Source organism: Phoca vitulina, unplaced genomic scaffold (assembly GCF_004348235.1).
Source record: "Phoca vitulina isolate PV1807 unplaced genomic scaffold, GSC_HSeal_1.0 scaffold17, whole genome shotgun sequence".
NCBI lineage: Eukaryota > Metazoa > Chordata > Mammalia > Carnivora > Phocidae > Phoca > Phoca vitulina.
This window is the reverse complement of record NW_022589720.1, coordinates 37,104,962-37,128,291: the sequence shown is the minus strand read 5'-3', so window position 1 is coordinate 37,128,291 and position 23,330 is coordinate 37,104,962. Positions and strand designations below refer to the sequence as shown.

The 23,330-nt window shown below is 34.4% G+C and overlaps 1 pseudogene; it reads left to right on the top strand.

The window, feature by feature from the left end:
- The first annotated feature begins 10,500 nt into the window (after nt 1-10,500).
- LOC116639276 lies at nt 10,501-10,615 on the top strand (annotated as a pseudogene).
- The last annotated feature ends 12,715 nt before the right edge of the window (nt 10,616-23,330 follow it).

The window sequence follows — 23,330 nt, the reverse complement described above, 5'->3', positions numbered from 1 at the left end:
ATAACATGACTTCCATGATCTCACTCTGCCAATGTTTCCAAATTTACCTCTCATGCCTTCTTAGCCCCTGTGCCACCCTGAAACAAATATGCATTTCTCCAGTCATATTAGGAGAGGATAAATTCTTTTATCCTCATTCAATTCTTATTGCCTTTGCATTTGCTGTTGTTCACTTAGCCGAGGATGGCCTTCCTTATTGCCTGTCCCATGGTCCCTTCTATTTATCTATTAAGTCTCAGTTCAAATGCAGTTGCCTATGGGAAGCCTTCTCTAATGTTCTCTGACAGGGTCAGGGATATTTTTATTCTGTTTCCATAGTGATGCTACACCCCTGGATTTTAGCATGCATGCACCATATTGGTGGAATAATTGGCCAACAAACATACACAAACATTACACAACCATAAACTTTGAAAGTTAATGATATTTTGGCAAATATAAAGGATTATATAGATTTGTTAGAGAGATAAATAATGAAAGTAATTATTTGCCATAAACAAAGGTTGAGAAATTTTTGAGAAGACCTCTGCTTTACATATCAGTGTATTATGTCCTAGACATTTTTCATTCACACATTCATTCATTAAACAACTATATATTGAGTACCTCCTAGCATAAGTTCTTATATGACTGTAAGAACATTATGTTTATATGTGTGGATAGTGGGGATGGGGAATAAAATGAAATTTAAGGTCTTATCCTATCCTTTGTGGATCTACAGGCAACTTTTTTTTTCTAAGGTTATTCTCAATCTTTAGTAAGTGTCTGAGATGCTTTCCATCATGATGGAATGAGCTGAAATAGATATGCCATCAGAGCCCCTTTTCCGTGCATAAACGCACATACACACATGGGCCCATAGAAAGGATGGATCAAATCAAATAAAAAGTTATAAATTACTTGGTTCTAAGTAATAAATAAAAAATATAGAGATCTTAAAAATGGAGAGAAATCAAAGCCAGAGTAGTAAAGAGAAGATTGAAACTTTAGCAGCCCATTGAGATTGGTCTAGACGGAGGCCCAGGGTCTAGGCACTAAAAATTTCATGTTCTAATGACCATACACAATGAAGAAACAGAGCCACAGTCTGAATACTGAGATAGTTATAAGTGGGCTCCTACATAAACTCTGAAGCCTTGAAGTGCTCCTTAGTCCCAGCTACTAGAAGAGTCCATGCACCAGTGGTAAAAAGAAACGGGAAAGCTTACAGTCTGTCAAAGGATTTGGGGCCTACAAATAAGTTGTGGGCATAAAAAAAAATATATCTCTTAGAGGAAAGAAAAACAAAGAATGTGGGAGAGGAACTGTTCAAAGAGATAATGTCTAAAAAATTTTCCGTAATTAAAGAAAGAGATATGTTAACTTGAGGAATCAAATCTTTTTTTTTTTTTTTTTAAAGATTTTATTTATTTATTTGACAGACAGAGAAAGAGAGCACAAGCAGGGAGAGCAGCAGAGGGAGAGAGAGAAACAGTCTCCCCACTGAGCAGGGAGCCCAATGCGGTGTTCGATTCCAGAACCCTGGGATCATGACCTGAGCTGGAGGCAGACGCTTCACCGACTGAGCCACCCAGGCGCCCCGAGGAATCAAATCTTATTTTGTCCATTTATGTCCCTCCTTCAGCAAATGTCCCTGCATCCCTCCTCACTGAGGAGCCAGAATATATGCAGAAAATATAAAAATATTTGCAGAAAATATGACTTACAATAAAAATGGAAGAGATGAGATTTAATTAGTATTTCTTTGATCCCTAAATGTTTTTCTTTGGGAGAGGGGTAATAATTTTATTTTTAAATAAAGTAAAATTGACTTAATTCTGGTGTATGATTTTATGAATTTTAACACATGCATAGACTCATAACCACCACCACAATCAAGATACAGAATATTTCCATCACCCAAAAAACTCCTTGATCCATCTCTTTATAGGCAACCCTCCCCAACCATCTATAAAGCCTGGAAAACATGAATCTGTTCTCTATCAATGTATTGGTTTCCCCCGACCCCCAGGTATGTCATGTACTAGAAGTCATACAGCATACAACCTTTTGTAACAGGCTTATTTTATTTACTCAGGTTGTTCAAGTTGCTGCATATATCAGCTGTACTGCTGAGTATTTTTCCATTGTATGCAAGTATCACAGTTTGTTTTTCCATTCACCTATTGAAGAACATTGGGGTTGTTTCTAGTTTTCGACTATTCTAAATAAAGCTGCTATAAGCATTTGTATACAAATTATAGTGTGAACGTAAGTTTTCCTTTTTGTAGGGTAAATACCCAGAAGTTGAAGTTCATAGGTCATATGATAAGTGTATGTTTAACTTTATAAGAAACTGCCAAACTGTTCTCCAGAGGGCCTCTAAAATTTCCTGCTCCCACCAGCAATGTATGAGAATTTCAGTTGGAATTCTCAGTATTTTTTTATGTTAATCATTCTAATGGGTAGTGATATGACATGATTGTTTTAGTGTACAGTTTCCTTAGATTTAATTCTTTATTCTCCAGCTTTAATTTTATTTTCATTTTATGAGAAGACACATCCCCAAGGGGCTTCTAATTTGTTGGTAAAGTCAGACATAAAAAAATTATAATACTTCAAGTAGAGAAAAATACTTAAAAATATTTATAACTTATGATAAAGGAATTAGAAAAGTCCATACAAGTGAAGGTAGCATTTGAATTGACCTATGGGAGAAGACAGCCATCCCTAGTCCCTGTAAATCATATCACAAGACACTTCTGCAACTGCCTCCCTTGACAGGGAAGTAAGCTCCTTGACTCTAAGACCAATAAATGACAGCCCGCCCTTAGTTGCCTCTTCCTTATAAAGTTATATAATATGAGTAAGTAGGTTTAATTTTTTCTGTGTAACTGTCTACCAAATATATCATACTTTACATAAGAAGACAGTGTTCTGTTGTTTGAAGACCATATGCTTTGGAATCCTGCATTCACGTGTTTGAAATCCCAGCTTCTTTACTCATTTACTAAGGCACCTTTGACAAGTGTTGAATTCTGACCACCTAAAACTCACATGTGAAAGTCCTAACCCCCACACCTCAGAACGTGGCTTTATTGGAGACAGGGTCTTTACAGAGGTAATGAGTTAAAATGAAGTCATTAGCATTGGCCCTCATCCATTATGACTGGAGTCTTCATAAGAAGAAGTTGGGAGACAGACACAGATAGAGAAATACAATGTGAGGACACAGAGAGAAGGTCGTGATCTATAATCCCAGGAGCGAGAGGTCTAGAACAGATCAGTCCTGACAGCCCTCAGAAGGAACCAACCCTGCCAACACCTTGATTTTGGACTTCTAGCCTCCAGGACTGAGACAAGAAATACCTGTGATTTAATTCACCCGGTTTGTGGTACTCGGTCATAACAGCCCTGGCAAACTAAAACAGCAAGTTACTAACCTTTCTGAACTGGCAGTTTTATCATCTATAAAAAGGGAATACTTCACTGTGTTGCCAGGAGTAATGAAACAAAAAATGTATGAGAAATTACTTCTCCAAGAAAAGGGTATTCGTTTAGCCCGCAGTAGACAGTGTGTAGCACATGTCTTATCCATGTCCCTGGAGAATGCAGTGTGCTTTCCTGGACTTGTAGTCTCCAGCGTCTTTGTCTTTGCCTGAGGGCTCTTCCTTCCACTCCTACACCCTCCAGCTACACTGGTGGAAAGCTGCATTGCCCAAATGGAGCAGGCTAAAAGTGAAGAGGGGCTGGGAACTTTTTCAGTCTGTTCTACAGTTTCACGTGTGTGATTTGTTTGGAGGAAATGCTCACTCCAGCCTCCTCCAACACAAGAGAAAAGGGGAAATATGAACACATGTTCTTTACTTGCCAGATTGTCGCTCAGTCTAATTGTGTCTTTAGAAAAGAGAAAAGGCCAAAACTAAGCAATACAAACAAGGAGCAATATAATAGTTTTGACCTTCTCTGTTCCTCCTTTCACCAATTGTTTCAATTCTTAGAAATTCAGAGTTTCTTTGAGTGTGCAATGAAAATAGCCTCTTCCAAGAATATAAAATCTTGCAGGTCTCCAGTTTTGTTTTTATTCAAAGAAGTATTGGCTAGACTTGCCAGATTTTTAGAACTGCCAAATAGTAGAAAAAAGTTTTCAAATGAAGATGAAAGTTTAGAATGAAAAACAGACGATTTGATCTTCCTTACCTCTTTCTTTCATTTGTTGTTTAAAGCCCAATGTAATCCTTTTTTTATAGTAGATTCTTGGTTTGCAGAGGACTTTCAGATGCTATTAAGAGTCAGAGGTTGAAAAGAAGTCTTAAATCATTAGACATACAAGCCTAGATTTCTGAGGTTGAACAAATGTACAAATGTTTACATGCTGTTCCAGGTCTGAATGATTGCATAGCCTGTAGGCTCATGGCTTGAAAAAGATCCTTTTTCCCCATATTTTCCTCATATACATTAAGTGTATTATACTCATTCATGCCCTCTCTATTTTAAAATATTTCAAGGAGAGTAAATAAAAGTGAAAATGAGTGTGAACATTTTTTCCTACCAAACTATTTGAAATAAATATTTCAATCACTTTTATTTTATGTTTTAGAAATAGAATTGTATTAAGTTAATATTTAGTAAACATTTTTGTGTACAGGTTATTACTTCTAAAATATAATTTATATGGAAAGTGTGTAGTGAAAAGATTTATAAAAATAAAAAGAAATTTTTTCATGTGAGCATATGGGTCTCTGTAAAGAAAGAAAGGCATGTATTTTAACTTTTGGCAACTTTTAGTGTATCTACCATTAATTTTAAAATCATTGAAATAGCTCACTGTATTAGAACTTCCTTCCAACCTATGATTTGCTCTCTCACCTTCTCCCAGGTGTCACTCATGTATTACCTTTTAAGGAGGCCTTCCCTGACCATTGTGGTTGAGATCAGTCCCTCCTCCCTGCTCCATCATTAGACTCTGCTAGTATTAATTACCTGAATAAAATATCATCGTCCTTCCTACATAGATTATTTAAGATAGATATTATACCAATAAATAGCTATAATAATGAATTTGAAGCCATACGACTTAAAATCATTATTTTCAAAACATTTATTTAGGAAGCCTAACACATATTGAGATATATTTCATGGGTACTACAAGAAATTATTGAAATCTATCATTGCAAACTGAACACAGCAAAGAAAGAATTTGTGTCCTCCAATATAGAGACCCAACATTTATTAAATTAAACCCCACTGCTAAAACCCAGGGTTAGTTAAGTCTTTACAGGAAAATCAGAATCAAAATCAAATCTTTAAATGAAATACTAATAATAGCAGAAGAAAAATTGCTAAACATGTAATTTTACCCAAATTTTATATTGACTTTGAAATGTAAAAATGCAGTTTCTAAATTCTGCTCTGTTACTTATAGTTAGAATAATTTTGAAGAAACTCAACGAAAAAATGATGTTAACAGATCTAAGGAAGACACTGGCATTCCACAGACACTTCTCAATTATGGATGGAATCTATTCCTAAAGACTTGGGCAAAAATGAACCCCTATAAAATGAGTCTTATATGCTTGTTGGATTTTTGTTTCAAATCAGAGATTGCACAGTTAAAACCACTCAAAATTTTATCTTCAGTACTCAAGGGCTGAAGCAACTGTCTCATAATTTTTTTCTGTAATAACATCTCATATTTTGATTAATAACTTTGTAAGCTGATTCAGGAAAATAACTGATATAAGCTGGAATTCACATAGAGGTAGTGAAAATAATTTTCCATTTAGTCTTGTTTCCTCAGGGTGAGATCTACAGTTGCTTAGCAATAGGAAAGTTTTTCTAGACTCAAGATCAGAGATCATCTCTTATTTAAGATTCAAAAATAATAGTACTGGCCAACTGAAAAAAAATAGATTTGTATTTTATGTTAAAATGAAAGATAAATTTGTGAAATATTTGAAAGCTTTTGGTTTTTAACATTTTCTAACTAATTGAGCTTTCTTTTTGTGTGAGACAATGGTATTAGCACACAATAAACAAATAGACAAACAAAAAAAGTAGATGTGTTCTGGTTGTGCTTAAACCTAGGATTCAGTCTCCACCATCTGCCAGGCTGGAAATTGATAAGCATTACTCTTATCCCCATATTGAGTTTTAGTAACTTAGTAAAATAATTTAGATGACAGATTTGCACAGAAACTTATTCTTTGCTAAAGTTACAATTTTATAGACACACAATCTATTAACTTATGGATCATCAACTATATCCAGCTTTGTGATGTTATTTCAACATGAAATAGCAAACTCATAACCTGAGTATATTGGTAAACAGCTTTTTGAGATGCTTGGTCAGAAAGAGTTTAATGTGTGAAATGAACACAGGCTATGAAGTCAGACCTCAGTCTGAATTTTGACTTGGTTACCTTCTAGCTACCTGACTTCAGCAAATATCTGTGTCATTGCACCTCAGTTTCCCTATCTTTAAAATGGAAATCATAATAGCTATACTGTTAATTAAAAACTGAAATATATTTAGTATAGTTCTAGGCACTCTTTTAGGACCCAATAATTAAGAGCTCTCATTATAGTAGAAAAAGACTTGTATCAGTGTTTCAATATAAGTAACAGAATTGTGTGGATCTGCTCTTTATCAACAAATGACTCCATCTGTGGGGTTTTATGACATTCCCACTCAGAGCTTTTATGAAGTATGGCCCAGGTGTCCCTTTCACTTGTAGAGACAGAGAAGGTTTTCACTGACACAACAAATTCAGGGTTGGGCCTATCTTAGACATGTCCCCCAAAACATAGAATTTGCTATAAATTAGCACAAGGCAAAGAGACGTTGGCAGTTGACCAAACCTGACCATCATGACCAAAAAAAAACCCAAAACACTGAGCCCTTTCAGCTTCTCTTCCTTTCTGGACTTTTCTTTCTAATTTTATCTAATCCTCTTTCTCTACCTATTTCCCCAGTGCTGCAGTTCCTATGCATTTCTATTATCCTTTCCCATCTTCCCACACTTTGCTCATCCCTGCTCTCCACTCTTCTCTCATGTTTCTTGGTTCAGTCAGTCAGTCACTCAGTCAGTCAGTTAAGCCTCTGACTCTTGATTTCGGCTCAGGTCATGATTTCAGGGTCATGAGATCCAGCCCCACATGGGGCTCCGAACTGGGTGTGGAGCCTGCTTCTCCCTCTCTCTCTGCTCCTCCCCCTGCTTGCGCTCTCTCGCTCTTTCAAATAAATAAATAAGATCTTCCAAAAAAAAAAGAAAGAAAAAGAAACTACTTTAAAATGTGAAATGAATCTTTTGCATTATGTACCACAGAAATTATTTGGCTCTTCTACGTAGGAAAACAGGATGAATTAGTCAATTATTTGTATTATAATTTTAAAAAATCTATACTTACACAATATATTTTCATCCACGTTGTCCCAGATTATGTGCGAGAGTGATTTTTTAAAAATATAAAATAAAATAAGGGTAGAAATATACTTTTGTAAGATTACAACAAAGTTCTTTTGCAATTTAAAACGTGAGGTTCCCATTTCTCACGTTTATCCCAGGTGGCTGTGCAGCAGTGAGACTGCCTTTGTTTCCCCTTTTCCTTATTGCTCTGAGTTATATGTGTCAACTTCTAGGATGATTGAGCAGCTTAGCCTGTTAGAGTCAGGATGGACTTGGAAGCGCAAGATGGGATGAGTGATAAGAGGGCAAATGCATGGGAAGGAAAAACAATTTCCTAGCATAATAAAATTTAAAGTAACCCACCAGCAAAGCCAGGCAGGTGTCTCTGAGGTTCTAAATAATGGCCCTTTTCTAATAGCACATTAGATGTGAAACAGCTCCTTGTATTAACAGTGAAAGATTAATATGAATGGGAAATAAACATTAAATTGTGTTAAGAATGCTATAGGTTTGTGTGTGTTTGTGTATTATATATACAAAATATGTACTATTTTATATTTTATCATACATGTTATATAGTACACATTATATTATATAGAGTAATATATTTTTATATTTTTATATATTACTCTATAAGATACTCTTGTTCTGATAAGATACTATGCTTTAATCATCAGAGGAAGAAACTCTTGATGATCTTCCTATAAGGTAGAAAAGTAATGTGAAGATGCATCTAAATCTTAAATTATTCCAAGTTTCACTTGAACCACAGTGACTAAACACAGGCAAATCCTTGGGTGATATATGCCCTTAGGGAAGTCACTTAATTGGATAATTAAGGATTTACATCATCCTCAAGTGGGTATCATAATCAGCAATGACCCTTGATTGTGATCTAATGTTTATGGGGAAAACCATAGAAATTTAGTTCCAAAAGGGAGAGAGAAAAGGGCTTCTATTTGGGGAGATGAATAAAAATGGGAGAATCAACCCTCATGTAAAGTCATCATAGAGATGGGTCTGTGAAAAATGAAAGTGAGGGCTGGGTTTGGAGGTATTCAGATTCACTTAAAATAAGTTAAAAAAATGAAATTCGTTCTAAGTTCAACTCAAAAATATCTATTGGACCACTATATCATGATTTAGTTTTGTGCCTTCAGTTTTCTTCTAAGTTCACTGAGTTGTATTTTACATAAGTGAAATCCACCCATGTTAAATGCACAGTTTGATGAGTTTTGTTCATCTTGTGTCATTGGGTAACCACCACCACAATTGAAATATAGATCATCTTTCACAAAGTTCCCTTAAGTTGCTTTCCTTTTATAAGCAAGCAAACTGAAATGTACAGAAATTAACCAACTGGCCCTGGGTTTCAAAATAAACTTGTGGCAAAGTCTGTCTTAACATTTAATTTAATTCACAAAGCTGTCATTGAGGGTCTGCTATGCTCCAGTCAACATAGCTAAAATAAAAGACAGAAAAAGGCCTGGAGAAAGCAAGAGAGACAGAAAGAGAGATGCCATCCCTAACCTCAAGGACAAGCAGAAAAGCAAGGGGATTCAACAAACTGGTTAAAATACAATACAAAGGAAATGTCAGAACAGGGAATGCAAAAGGGCACAGAAAAAAAGGCACATGACATCCTGAAGGAGAGGAGGAAACCAGAGGAGTCTTCAGCCATAAAATGATCACTGAGTTTAGATTTGATCCTCAAATTAGTGAGGAAGCACTCTGGGGAGGATTTATTCATTCGTGTATTTATTTATTCTTCCAAGTAATATTTACTTCAGTCTCAGTATGTACCAAGCACTATGATGGGATCTGAGGATTCAAGGGTGAACCAGAAAGGACACGGCTTCTTATGATTAGGAAATAGTGAAGGGGTGGGGATTGGAGGATTTAAGAATCCCCAAAACATGTACTGATAAAAAGCACAAGGAAATATTAAAACATAAAATAAGGAGGAGCATGGTTTGATGGTGCAAGAAGATTTCCTCAAAGAAGTAGCATTTAAGTTGTGATCTACGTAATCAGTAAGATTTAGTACAACAAAAGGAAGGAAGAAATATTCAAAGCAGAAGGAAAGCCTGGTGAAGGGAATGTGTAGCTGAAAAAAAAAAAAAAGCCAGGGTGGAATACACTGATCAATAAGAGAGCAAGACTGGAAGAAAATGGAAAGACTAAGCTTTCCACTCCTCCAAGATCCTGTTTAGTGCTTCTCACACTTCAGCATCAATTCTCAGTAAGTCTGGGATAGGGCCCGAGAATATACATTTCTAATAAGGTCCCAGGTGATGAAGATGTGTAATGCTGCCCCTCCTTATACAACACTTTTTACAGTAGACCTGCTAAAAGCCCTCTTAAACATTTGCAAATGAGGGCTATTAAAAGAATTAAACAAAATCATATTGTGGTTTTAAAAGATCACTCTGTTAACTATAGGAAACAAACAGGTTGCTCGAGGGGAGATGGTTGGTGGGATGAGGTAACTGGGTGATGGGCATTAAGGAGGGCACGTGATGGAATGAGCCCTGGGTGTTATATGCAATTGATAAATCACTAAATTCTACCTCTGAAACTAATAATACACTATGTATTAATTAAATTGAATTTAAATAAAAAATTTTAAAAATATCTACAGTATGCTAATTTTCTTTAAAGCAGAGAGAAACCAAGTGCTTAAAATATAAGATAAAGTATCCCTTTTATGGAACCCAAATAAAGAAATTTAAGTAAACCTAAATAAAAATGCCAACAATGTAAATTAGAGTATTGGGGATCCTTAGATCTTCCGTGATGTACAGGAGAGTTTTCATCTTTACAAAAGTGATCATGAGAGTTTGGGTTTTATAAAAGAGACCATGTAAATGGTGAATTATTTCTAGAAAAAAAACTTTCGGCGAGCAACCATATGATTTTAATTATGTGCAAATATGCATATATATATATATATAATTAAGTGCCTCAAATTTATCTGTATGGATTAAAAATTGTTAGGGGAAAGCAATGACTGAGATTATTGCCAAGATTGCTCATATTTTTTGATACAAAGAATGGTTAATACTCTTAACATGTAAAGAGCTTAACAAATCAATAAGAATACAAAGACGAAGTGCTCACTTTAGCAGCACATATACTAAAATTGGAATGATACAGAGATGTTTAGCATGGCCTCTGTGTAAGGATGACACACAGATTTGTCAAATTCGTGAAGCATCCATATTTTTTTAGAAAGTTAAAAAAAAATACAAAGATGAAATTCTTGGGAGGTGAGTGAAAAGGATTTGAATGGATCACAGAAAAAATAAGGCAAGTATCTATTAAGTTCATGAACAGATATCTGATATAACTAATAATAAAATAGGTATTGAACTAGTTATCTCATTCAATTTAATCAAACTTGCAAAGATTAAAATTATTGATACTAGCTAGTGTTGTAAATACTGTGATAAAATAGGCATTTTACATAGTTCATGGTATTCTGACACAGTGTCTTTTTGAAAGGATGATTTGAGAATATCTACCAAAACTGTTAATGCATACATTGCTTAATCTAGAAATTCTACTTCTAGGAAATCATTTACAGACACTTTCACTGCAGTACACAAAGAATTATCCTTAAGTTCATTTAGTACACTTTATTTATAGCAAAACATTAAAGATAATATAAAAGTCTATTAATAGGAAATTGGTTAAATAAATGTGGCATATCCATTCAATACGATGCAGCTTAAAAATGATAGAAATTATATATACCGATATGAAATAGTAATAATAGCTAACATTACTGAGCACATATAATAAGTTAGAAAATTTGCAACTATCCAAGGATCTAATTGTCATTATCATTCTACTTTAATATTGTGTAAACTGAGACACAGGTTGAGTAACTTAACCAAAATTGCAAGGCAGAAACTTGATTTTATTCTAGGCTATTAGCCTATACTGAACTGCCCAGAACATGGTAAAGTCTGTTATATATACCTACATACCTATACATGCATACAAATACCTACACACGCATAAAAGCTCCTAATTTTGTTTAAAATAGGTTAAGGATATATATTTTTGTATGTTCCTAAAGTTCTGAAGGGATAAATAATAAATAAATATCTTACAATGTTTATTCCAAGAAAATAGGATCATTGGTTTTAGGACTCTCATTTCTTATTTTCTGCCCTTCTGTGATTTCTTTATCTTATTGCTACTGTGTGTTACTTCTGTTTCTAAAAAAGCAAAACTAGACAAAAAGTAAAAAGAAGGTTTTTGTTTGTTTGTTTGTTATATCTAGTAAAGTTATATATCAAATGGAGTTTGGAAAACCTCTTATAGGAAGTAATATTTTTTTAAACAAATACAATTTTTAAAAATTGTAGGTCTTTTAAAAGAATTGGGACATGGTTAATCTACTTTGGTTGTCGCAGTGATACGTATTGACTGCCACTCCTGACCTGTATTTGCAGTAGTCTGCACTGATTTTTTTTTTTTTTTCAGATTTTATTTATTAGAGAGAGGCAGAGAGCCCGCCGAGCAGGGAGTTCCATATGGGACTCGATCCCAGGACCCTGAGATTAGGACCTGAGCCAAAGTCAGATACTTAATGGACTGAGCCACCCGGGCGCCCCTGCACTGATGGTTAAGATGTTAAGACAAATGAAGGGACAGTCAAGGTCGTTTATTCGGTCCATGTGGACACGGCCGCACTACCTCACATCATGGCAACAAGAGGGAATTTCTATTGCCTGCTGCCCAATTTAAGTTATTATAACTAATTTTCTAATTTACAAATGACACGAATTTAAGATTATACTTACTTAGAGGTTACCTACAAAATAGACCGCTGCAGAACAAATGGGATTATAAAACTTAGAAAACAATCACTGAGTTTTGACTTACAGTCTTTATAGGTATTTTTCCTTAAAGCCATCTTTATAAGTTCTTTACAAGGAAAAAATCTCCACAAATATTTATCAAATATATGTCATATGTTTTTATCTATATGAAATCATTTGATTCTTTACAACAAAATTGCATGGTAGAAATTATTCCCCATAAAGCCTCCGTCCCAACTTACCACCTCACGGAGAATGTTCGTTCAGAGATTAAATCACTTCTCCAAGGCCACATTCAGTAAGAAACAGTGGTGGTCTGTTTGGTTACCCACTAAAGCTTTATAATATATGTTTCTCTATTGACTTATCCTCATTTTTATCCAATTCAACTTAATTTGCTTTATTTAAAATATGGTTTCTAGTTCAAAAATATACTAAAGCACTTTCTCTTCACAATTTAATGGACTAATTCATGTGAAAGTTGCAAATTAATAGTACTTAAGGACCAAATTAACTTTTTGGATAATTTTTTTGTATGACAAATTTTAGTGTCTGGTTTTTAATGTTACCATTAAAATCAATATTTCTCTTGTCATAATTTTCCATTACAATCATAAAAAATAATTATATATGTTTGGTGCTAATGGGTTATCTTATTTTGCTGCAACTATACAATCTGAAATCCCCTACCATGAGTAATATTTAGTTCTACTTTAAAATGTGACTTTTAACATAAAAATGTATAGATATTTTGGTTTTGCGTTTTAAATATAAATACAAGATTCCTTTTGGGAACAAACTATTAACCTTTTTATAATGTTTCACCGTATACAAGTTAGTGTACAAATTTAAATTTGAGTCTATTATTTATAATTAAATGTTTTTCTATTAGAAGTTACTTTTAAAATTATATCTTCAATTTTCATATTTAAATAGATATTTTCGTTGATGAATTGATTCATGTAATCTTACTGCTTTTAAAGTATCTAATAAATAAATAATTTTAAATATTTTGTTTCCTAGATTAAGTTATAAACAAACTCTGGATAATGAAAATATTTTATTTGGTCAAATATGCTACTTGAGTTCACTGTAGCCTTTTAGTATTAGTGGTGACTATATCTGTTTGCACAAACAGCATCTCTGAGGAGTGAAGTTCTTTGTTCTGGTTGAGAGCAGGTCTGCTTACTGGCAAAGCCAGTACCTTCTTGCCCTATTTTTGACCTCGACTTTGACCTGGCTGGACCACCCTCACAGGAATGGAGGGTAATAAAGTCCTCTGGCTGACTCAAGCCTGAGTTTAAACTAAGCAGATATAATCAATCACCTAAAATTAAGTGATGTGGTTTTGTGATGTGGACATTTACTGGGGACTGAGCTGAGATCACCAAACACCATTCATTTAAGTCTTCAGGGCTGTCTCAGAGTAGGATCAAGGGTATTTTAACTAGTACTTCAGGAACTATTTACCAGATTCAGAGTGCAGAGATATGATCTTACAGCAAGAAAGAAAGAAGATAAAAAAGAAAGAAGGAAAGAAAGAAAGGAAAGAAAAAAAGGAAAGAAGGAAGGAAGGAAGAAAGGAAGGGGAAAGGAAAGGAAAAAAGAACGAGAATTTCAAGTAACAAGGATAGACATTATAAACAAAGAGTTAAACAAAAGAACTAAAAACTCCTGCAGGAAATATTACCTTTCTTAATTTGTCTCAAACTTCGGATCAAACTCATTAACATCTCACATTTCTCAATTGATAAGCAGTATGTCTTTGCTAGCCAAAATACTTTGTTTTGTAAAATCAATTTTCGAATATTAAATAATAATTATGCTGTGTTTAGATCTGCTTTTCAGGATGTTATTTCAAAAGTCTTTCCTCTTCTCCTCCCCGCCCCCATCTTTCTGAAGATCAGGATTCTCTTGGACTGTTTTAAATGACCCTACATTCCAATCCCACTCTGACCTTTCCCTTCTTAACTTTACCCCTGGAATCCACACATATTTTTAACAGAAAAAAAAAGAAAAGAAAAGACAGACAGACAGACAGAACTCCTTTAACCAGGCAAAGCAGAGCTACGTGAAGCACTCCAATCCACCCAGCAAGAATCAGAGTTGTTTTGTGTGTACCGAGGTTTGGAACATCCTGTCAGATAGTTGTCACTGATGAATGTATAGTGTGGCTTGGAGAATAGAACTGAAACAACATTAACATGTTTCTCTCTGACCGAAGTTCCACATGCTTCACTAGCACATGTGTTAAGATATTTTAGAAGCTAATGTGTATACATGTTACTGGGATTGCATGTCCTTTTGTCTAAACTAGATGGTGAGTGCCTTTAGAGAGTGTATCTTGGATGTTTTATAACACTTCTCACAAAACCTATAGTACTGGTATATACCATGTAGTAGTCACCTGGTATTTATGAATGAGCTGATGAGGTTTATTCATTTTAGACTATTACTCTCAATAGACGGCTTTAATCTTAAATAAAGTCTGAGTTCCTATCTATGCTATTTGGGAGCCCTTGTAAAGCTACATGACGTGGTGGATTTTTAAATCAAATACTATGCCATCTTGAAGAGGATAAACAATTTCTGGGTGCTAGTGATAGAAAATCAGGATAGATTTCTCTAGGTAGCACCCTCGAATGGTGGATACTAGACAATACAAATCCTGATTCAGTAAAATCAGAAATTCAAAGCAGCAGAAGTAATTGGCTCTTGGTTACAAATTAATTAGAATTTTTAATCGAGCCTTATCAGATCGCTTCATGAAAAATATATTATTTCTCTGAGAAGGCTTCCAGCACGCCGCTTCCCCAGCTTGGTGGATTTTATGGAGTGCTTTCCTCCGGAGCCCGAGCAAAATCATCTCAGCCACCTGTTATGAAGTCTCTGAATTGAATATGGCTATTAACAACCTCTCCCAAACCCTGAAACTTGCCTTTGCATGTCACTCTGAAGTATCCAACTTCAAGTACACCATTTGGTTCTGCTCTCACTGGAAGTATAACTCTTTGCCTTAAATGATCCTTCCCTTCCACTCTTCTAATTCCCTTTCCACACTGTCTCTCCCCAAGGGAGGTTAGGTTCTCGGCTAAATAAGTAAATAAATAAGATTTTCATTCACATAGAGACTGCGGATTGGTTTATACTTTCTAAGGTTCCTGTAATTAAATCGAGGAGGTTATCAATATGATTAGAGTCTATAAAGGAGGATTTTTTTTTTAGCAAATAGACTTTTCCCAGAGCCCTTTTCTTATCCTAGACCCGTGTCTTCCTCTCTTCCCTAAGATAGAATAAATAATTTTTTAAATGAGTCTACTGAAAAGAGGTCAGCTACTTATGGTAGAGATCATTTTATTCAGATTTGGCATGTTGAAAGAAAAAATATTTTCAAGTATTTATTGATTTATCATTTCCATTCATCAGTAAATCCATTTTATATGTTTTATTATATATTTAACCTTATTCTCATTTATTTTAAAATAATATTTAGACTTTAGAATATATATATATTCATGACATATATATATATTCATGATATAATTTAATATAAACTCAAAATGCTGAATAAAATCAGAAGATCCTAACTAACTTTGTGACTTTGACATGTCACATGAACTCTGGGCTTCAGTAACCGCATTTAAAAAATATTTTAACGGTAAAACTAAGTCATCTCAAAGTCCTTTCAAAGCTTCTCATTTCCTTGGTCTAGATGAGATTCATAAAATGGGAACATGGTGGTGAAACGTAAAGTATAGGCTATAGTAATTTCAATTTTGTCTTGGCTGCTTTATCATGTCCTGATGTTAATTTCCCCTTGATTTATAGGAGTTAGGCTAAGCAAAACTTTGAAAAATATATACAAACCCTTCCTATAAATGCTAACATTTGTAGTGATAAAATAAATACACCTACATATTAAATGTGATGATTTTTCTTCCACACAGCTATCGAGCCCATTTTTTTTTTCTCTTTTGGATTTTCCTCTTTAATGTTTAAATAGTATGTGTTGCTTTCAAGAGAATACACAGCTAAATCAGTGTCATTTCTGGAAAATGATGTAATATAAACTTTCCCTGACTTATGTAATTGGAAATAATTTTTATTAAGGTCACTCAGTAGTGTCATTTACACACACACACACACACACACATAATGCATATGCATATTTTCATGATCTGGAATTTACTGAAATGCAATTAAGGGTTAAACAATTCTACTTTCTAAATATTAATACAGGAATACTATTTAATGTAATCTAGACTAAAGCAGCAGATATAAAAGGAATTGAGATACTTTCTAATAGTCCTGCTAAAACAAAGTTATCAAAACATGCTTACCACTTAATATTAGGTTTGTAAAACATTATAAAAAGAAGTGTGGATTTCCTCTATTTGACATTCTTACTCCAGTTTTCAACAAAGCAATTCTCAGAATGGCACTTAGGTTTTGTATTATTATTACTCTTTTCAAAAAAGCCCCTTCAGAAATAAAAATTAAAAAAGAAAGTGTGCCTATGAAAATCGAGAAATATCTTCATGCATTTGCACATGCATTCACTATTTACTGAATACCTACTAAGTGCCAGGCAGTGGGCAAGGTACTAGAGAACACAGCAGCTGACTGAACTATATGGAGTCAGTTCTCATGGAGTTTACATTTAAGGAAGAGGAGAAAATATACACAATTCTGTGAGTAGGATCTTTGACAGTTGAATATAAAAATATGCTATAATCAGAATGAAATCATTCAGCCGGAATTATTGGCAATTTACCCACAAATCAGGCAAATGCTGGAAAGATTGCTTTGATATTTGCTCAAAAATGCCTTGATATTTACTGTTTCAACCTGTAGGCTGCTAATTTTATTTTATTTTTTTAAGATTTTATTTATTTGAGAGAAAGAGAGAGAGGGCACAAGCAGAGGGAGGAGCAGAGGGAAAGGGACAAGCAGACTCCACACTGAGCATGGAGCCTGAAACACGGCTCGATTCCGAGACCCTGAGATCATGACCTGAGCCAAAATCAAGAGTTGGGGCCTCAACCTCCTGAGCCAACCAGGCGCCCCTATTGGCTGTTAATTTTAAACTTAAGTTTTAATATTCTTACAACCTAGATGGACAGATGGATGCATGGATGCATGGATGCATTGTTGGCTAGCTGGATGGACAATCATCTCCTCTCTGGTTTATCAATGCTTCATGTACAGATTATTAATCCCTCTGAATCCCATAATCCTTGGCATAACTCTTTTCTGCAGATGGTGGAAAAAAAGTCACTAAGTAGTTTTATAGAGAAATAAATGAATGTACCGAATTTTGAGAAAATCCCACAGTTAAGTCTGGTTCAGAAATAATTGTACTCTGTCACCCCCTTTGAAATAGAGATGAGACTTCTACACTTCTCAGGATTGATTTGCAAAATAATTCATTAAAGTCCTTAAAGTGTCCTTAAAATTAAAATTATTCTATTGATCTAGCTACAGCATTATTATAAGCTAAAACCTGCCACTTTCGTTAGCCTTTATAAGCTTGAAATGAAACTCCATTTCAGTATTGAAATAAAATATTTTCATTTTTCTCTTAATTTGTGCTGTTTTGCCACAACTATACATTGTTATTCTAGTAATTACAGGAGCCAGACTGCTTATAGGGGGTTAAGATACACAATATAGGGGCGCCTGGGTGTCAGGCTCCCGGCTCATCAGGGAGTCTGCTTGTCTCCCTTTTCCTCTGCCTCTCCTCCTGCTCAGCACGTTCTCTCTCTCCCTCTCTCATAAATAAATAAATCTTTAAGAAAAAAGATACACAATATAATAGTTGCTTTAAAAAGCATGAAGGTCAATTAATTTTGTAACTTATAAGTGCTTTGTCAAGTTTTAGAAGCACTGAAAATACTTTATGATTGATTAATAAAAGTAACTAGACCTAGTGTTGCCATACACTTTTATTGGTTATCGAATAGTGGCAAGCAGAAACAAAGAATAATTTGTACATTCAACGGTTGGGAAGGTTTTCCTTTATACTTTGGATACCCAGATAAATCACTTTCAGTAGTCTTACTCTTGAGAGACATAACTTTGTTGACCATTTTAATGTATGCTTTTGATATGAGAATAAATGAGTGGATAAATGCATAAGACAAATACTTAATAAATGTATTAATCTATTCATATTCTATCTATCCTTTTATTTTAAAGATTTTATTTATTTATTTGACAGAGAGGGACAGCAAGAGAGGAAACACAAGCAGGGGGAGTGGGAGAGGGAGAAGCTGGCTTCTTGCTGAGCAGGGAGCCCGATCCGGGGCTTGATCCCAGGACCCTGGGATTATGACCTGAGCCGAAGGCAGACGCTTAACGACTGAGCCACCCAGGTGCCCCTCTATCGATCCTTTTATAGCCTCAGACTGCAGTAGGATGTTCTACAATTGGAAGGCCATTGTCAAATCACAATTCCCTTATAGCATAACCTAGTACATGGGTTTATTGGTTTGCAAAATATGCAAAATTGTAAAATGAGTGAACTCATTCATTAGTACCCATGTTGCTTTCTACTTTTTTTTTTTTATTATTATTAGGTACAGATGCCTCTTTCCTCTGTATATTTCATCAGCATGTAATGTCTGTAACAAACTTAAATATATCACTTTCCTCACCCTTCCAAAATTTACCTATCCTCTTTCCCATTCTTTCAAGGTTCTGCTCTCTACCTTATTAAGATTGTAGTTATTAAATTACCCAATATAAACCAAGATGATAGCGTATGATAGTGTTGCTATTGTTTCTAGATCATGTAATTGTATTGTTTATATAGGAAACAATGCAGAATGTATCCTAAAATAAAGGAATAACTCAAATACTGAAGAGTATAAACAAGTCAGGAAAAGATTTTTAAAAGTTTGAAAATCTAAAACAAATATTGCAATTTAAAAATAAAAGCCTAATAGTATTTCTGACAAGAAGGTGAAAAATGCACTAGGCACAGCAGATGGGCTGATTCTTTCTAGTGCACTGTCCTTTCAGAAGTGATAAAGTCACAAGCAACAATGTTTTCACTAGTGGGAAAAGAGAAAATAATGAACTAAAATACTGAACTTAAGCTGTTAGAAAAAGAACAATGGAATTCTAAAGAAAAAAGACATGTCTAAAAAAAAAAGTGGAGTGGAAAGTGAGGAGGGGGAACCTAGTGGAATAAATGAATATAAACTTAAACCAATAAATACGTAGAATGATAGGCAGGTAACAGATAAAAAGATCTGTAGATACAAATTTATACACGAGTTAGAGAAACCTGTAACTAACTTAAATTTTAAAATAAATTAGATATGAGAGAAAATGTAATATTCATCATGCAGTGGTAAATATTAGAAAATCTCTACAATTTTGAAAATGATATGCTGATAAATTTTAAAACTTCAATAATTGTATAAAATAAATGCATTCCATTGTTGCCATAGAAGTAGAACAATTGGAAAAATGCATCTGGAATTATTTCTAAATGGTGCCAATTGTGAAGTCAAAAAAACAGATAATTGCAATGTTTAAAAAATTTTCCAGCCAGTAGGAAATGAAGGAAAACTAACTGATTCATTTCACTGAGCAAATATTGCCTTGAGCACTTAAAAGTTCTAAGATAGCTATATACATATCTAGTATATATCTATATGTATATGTACATATTCATATGTACACACATGCATACATATGTACACATATGTATATGTATATACATATATACATATATGTGTGTCTCTAACTTGAAATTATAATATAGGAAAATAATAATTAAAATACTACTAATGGTATCTGAATATTTTATTTTATTTTATTTTTTTTAAAGATTTTATTTATTTATTTGACAGACAGAGACACAGCGAGAGAGGGAATACAAGCAGGGGGAGTGGGAGAGGGAGAAGCAGGCTTCCCGCCGAGCAGGGAGCCCGATGCGGGGCTCGATCCCAGGACCTGGAATCATGACCTGAGCCGAAGGCAGACGCTTAACGACTGAGCCACCCAGGCGCCCCAGTATCTGAATATTTTAAAAAATACTTTGCCATGAGTCAGGAAAACCAACTCTAGATTTTTAAGCATGGTGTGCTACTTGGAAATACAGTAATTTAAAAAAAACATAATATGTGAGATACTATGTTATCATCTTATAAGATTTCTAAAGGACAATTTGATATTAAATTCAATTATTCCTAATTTTTTTATGATGGGAAGTATTTCAAATTTACTCTCAACATTTTACTTAATAGTAAGTCTTGAGTATAGGTTTATTACCTGTGACTGAAGGCTGAATGTCATGGCATCTATAAACTGGCTGTTAAAAATAAAAACTGAAGAGAGAATTCTTGTTTTCCTAAAATACACTTCTTGTTTACTTAGAAAATTGTCTTCTAAAAACAATTCATGTCACATTATACAAATAAAGTTTTACTGTTTCCTTTCAAAGAAATATAAGGTGACATGAGACTCATTGTATATAACATGCAACCACTGTCTCTGTTTTGATATTTAGAATACTTTTCTATTATAAGAATAAAAGAACACCTATTTTATCAATAATTATCAACCTCTAGTATTTGTTTAAAGTCACCTAACTTAAGTTGGAAAATGTCAAAGAAAAGATAAGACTAAATTCTGTCCTTAACTTGCATTACTAAACACAAAAGAACCAAAATTCTCAATGCTTCTTGTATGGCAAATAACATTTGGAAATTCAGAAGAAAGAGCGATTTAGCTCTGTCCATGAGAAAGTGTGGATTATTTATGTGGAAGAGAAGACTTTACTAATGGAGGCTGAAATGGGATTTATTCCATTAAAAGGCTCTTGTCCTAGAGTTTTTTTGCAAGGTGGCTTATTCAGTGAGCAAAAGAAGTACTTCATGATTGAAAAATCATTCCAGGTCCCCTTGAAATAATCTCTCTGGTTTGCTACTTAAAACAAGGTGAGTTTTATCAGTTATCTAATAGTGTATTAAAAAAAAATCATCGATAATTTAGTGACTTGAAACTTCTAACATTTATTGCTTGTGGATCTGTAAGACACCTGGGTGGTTGTGCTGATCTGGGCTGAATTAAGCTCATCTCAGCTGGGCTTTCTCATGTGTCTACTGTCTGCAGGCAGCTCAGCTAGTACTTGGATAGTCTAAGATGGCCTTACTTACACGTCTGGAAGCAGTCCAGCTGCTGGCTGGGGTGATAGGGGTAACTGGGCCACGTAGCTCTCATGATCCAGCAGGCTAGCCAGAACTCATGCACATAGCTGTAGCAGGGTTTGAAGAGCAAAAGCAAGGTCCCAATGGACAAATGCTTTTCAAACTTGTGTTTGCTTAGCTAATCCCTTTGGCCAAAACAAGTCTCATATCTAATCCAGATTCAGGGAATGGAAAAATAGATTTTGTTTCTTTATGGAAGTGGGGTGAATTATGGATATTTTAATAATCAGCAATAATACCAAAGAAATACCTCTGTCAATACTTCTAGCATTACCAACGCACCTCCATATTTCGAAGCAGGAAGGTTATGGAGTAATTGATTGCAGTTCCATTTCTCATCAGGAACTGCTATTCCTGTTTGGCCAGCTCCCCATTTTCTCTGGTTGTATATATGCTAGGTTAACCAAATAAGAATTTCAATTTTTACAATTATTTTATATTAACAGCAGATTATTTTCTTCACAAAAATAAGTCTAAAATTACTTTGATTAAATGTGAAGCTTTTTTTTTTTTTCTTTTCAGAACAAAGAAGTCCTTCTTCAATAGGGAGAAATACTTTAGGTTGGCTTATTGCAGGTATTTTTGACTATGCAGAGGAGACACATTTCAAGACTTTATGGCCTTATAATTAACATTATAGGCATTACTGATAAACTACAAGTTATTTTGCAAAAGCTTCCTGAACTTTCTATGCAGAATAAAGTATTTCTGATATAGTAAAGCACTATCAATTTATTGGCAAGCAGAAATGTCATGTAAGTAGAAACACCACAAAATTTTGAAGTTTACTTCTGCTCAAACAATCTTGAGTCTTGAATTTGAATTCTATTTCCTGTGACGTGTCAGTGAGGTGGAACTTATCGATGATTTTGCCACCAATTTGAGACAAAGGAAATATTTAACTCAAAGACTCGGAGAAACGTAATCGGATGGAGGCAGACATTCTCCATTTTGTGGATCCTATATCCCTTCCTTATTGGAACTGCCCCATCCTTATGAGGCTAGGATCAGGTGATCTGTCTTCTATAACACGGGGTAGGCATTTCTACTCAGGCTCCCCCGTAGGGGTACTACTTCCTCTCAGAGCTAATCATCAGTCTAGGGTGGCTATGTGGCTTGGGAATACAGCAAGAGGATATCAGAGCCCAGATGTCCCACAAAAGCTAGAGATTAACCTTATTCAAATGTTGGATCCAGCTACAGGTCCAAGTTCATTCTTTTAGACTTTTTAGCTATGTGAGCTATAAATTAATTTTTAAAAATTTTAAGTTACATTGAGTTGGATATAACATAGTTTTTAAGTAAAACCATAATTTTCCTGAATTAGAGTTCTCAGCATTTGTTGCCATCAGATAACAAATATTAAATAAAATTATTATTTTCATATCAAAGAACTTAGAAAATTTTTAAATTTAGTCATCAAAAATTTGTTTCAGAACTGACTTTTATTTTTAGCAATAGTAAAAATATTTTAAAATAAAAATCCAGGGACTCCTGTGTGGCTCAGTTGGTTAAGCATCTGCCTTTGGCTCAGGTCATGATCTCAGGGTCCTGAGATCGAGTTCTGCATTGGGCTCCCTGCTCAGTGGGGAGCCTGCTTCTCCCTCTGCCTTCTTCTCCCCCTGCTTATATTCTCTCTCCGACAAATAAATAAAATCTTAAAAAATTAAAAAAAATAATAAAAATCCAAGCTATAAAACACAGGTAGAAAACAGAAGTACATATTTACCAAAACTTTTTTGGCAGATATGACATAGTCTATTTAAAAGAATGGTGATTGACTTCGCTCAGCATAATAAGTCAATCAGAGAAAGACATGTATCATATGACCTCACTGACATAAGGAATTCTTAATCTCAGGAAACAAACTGAGGGTTGCAGGAGTGGTG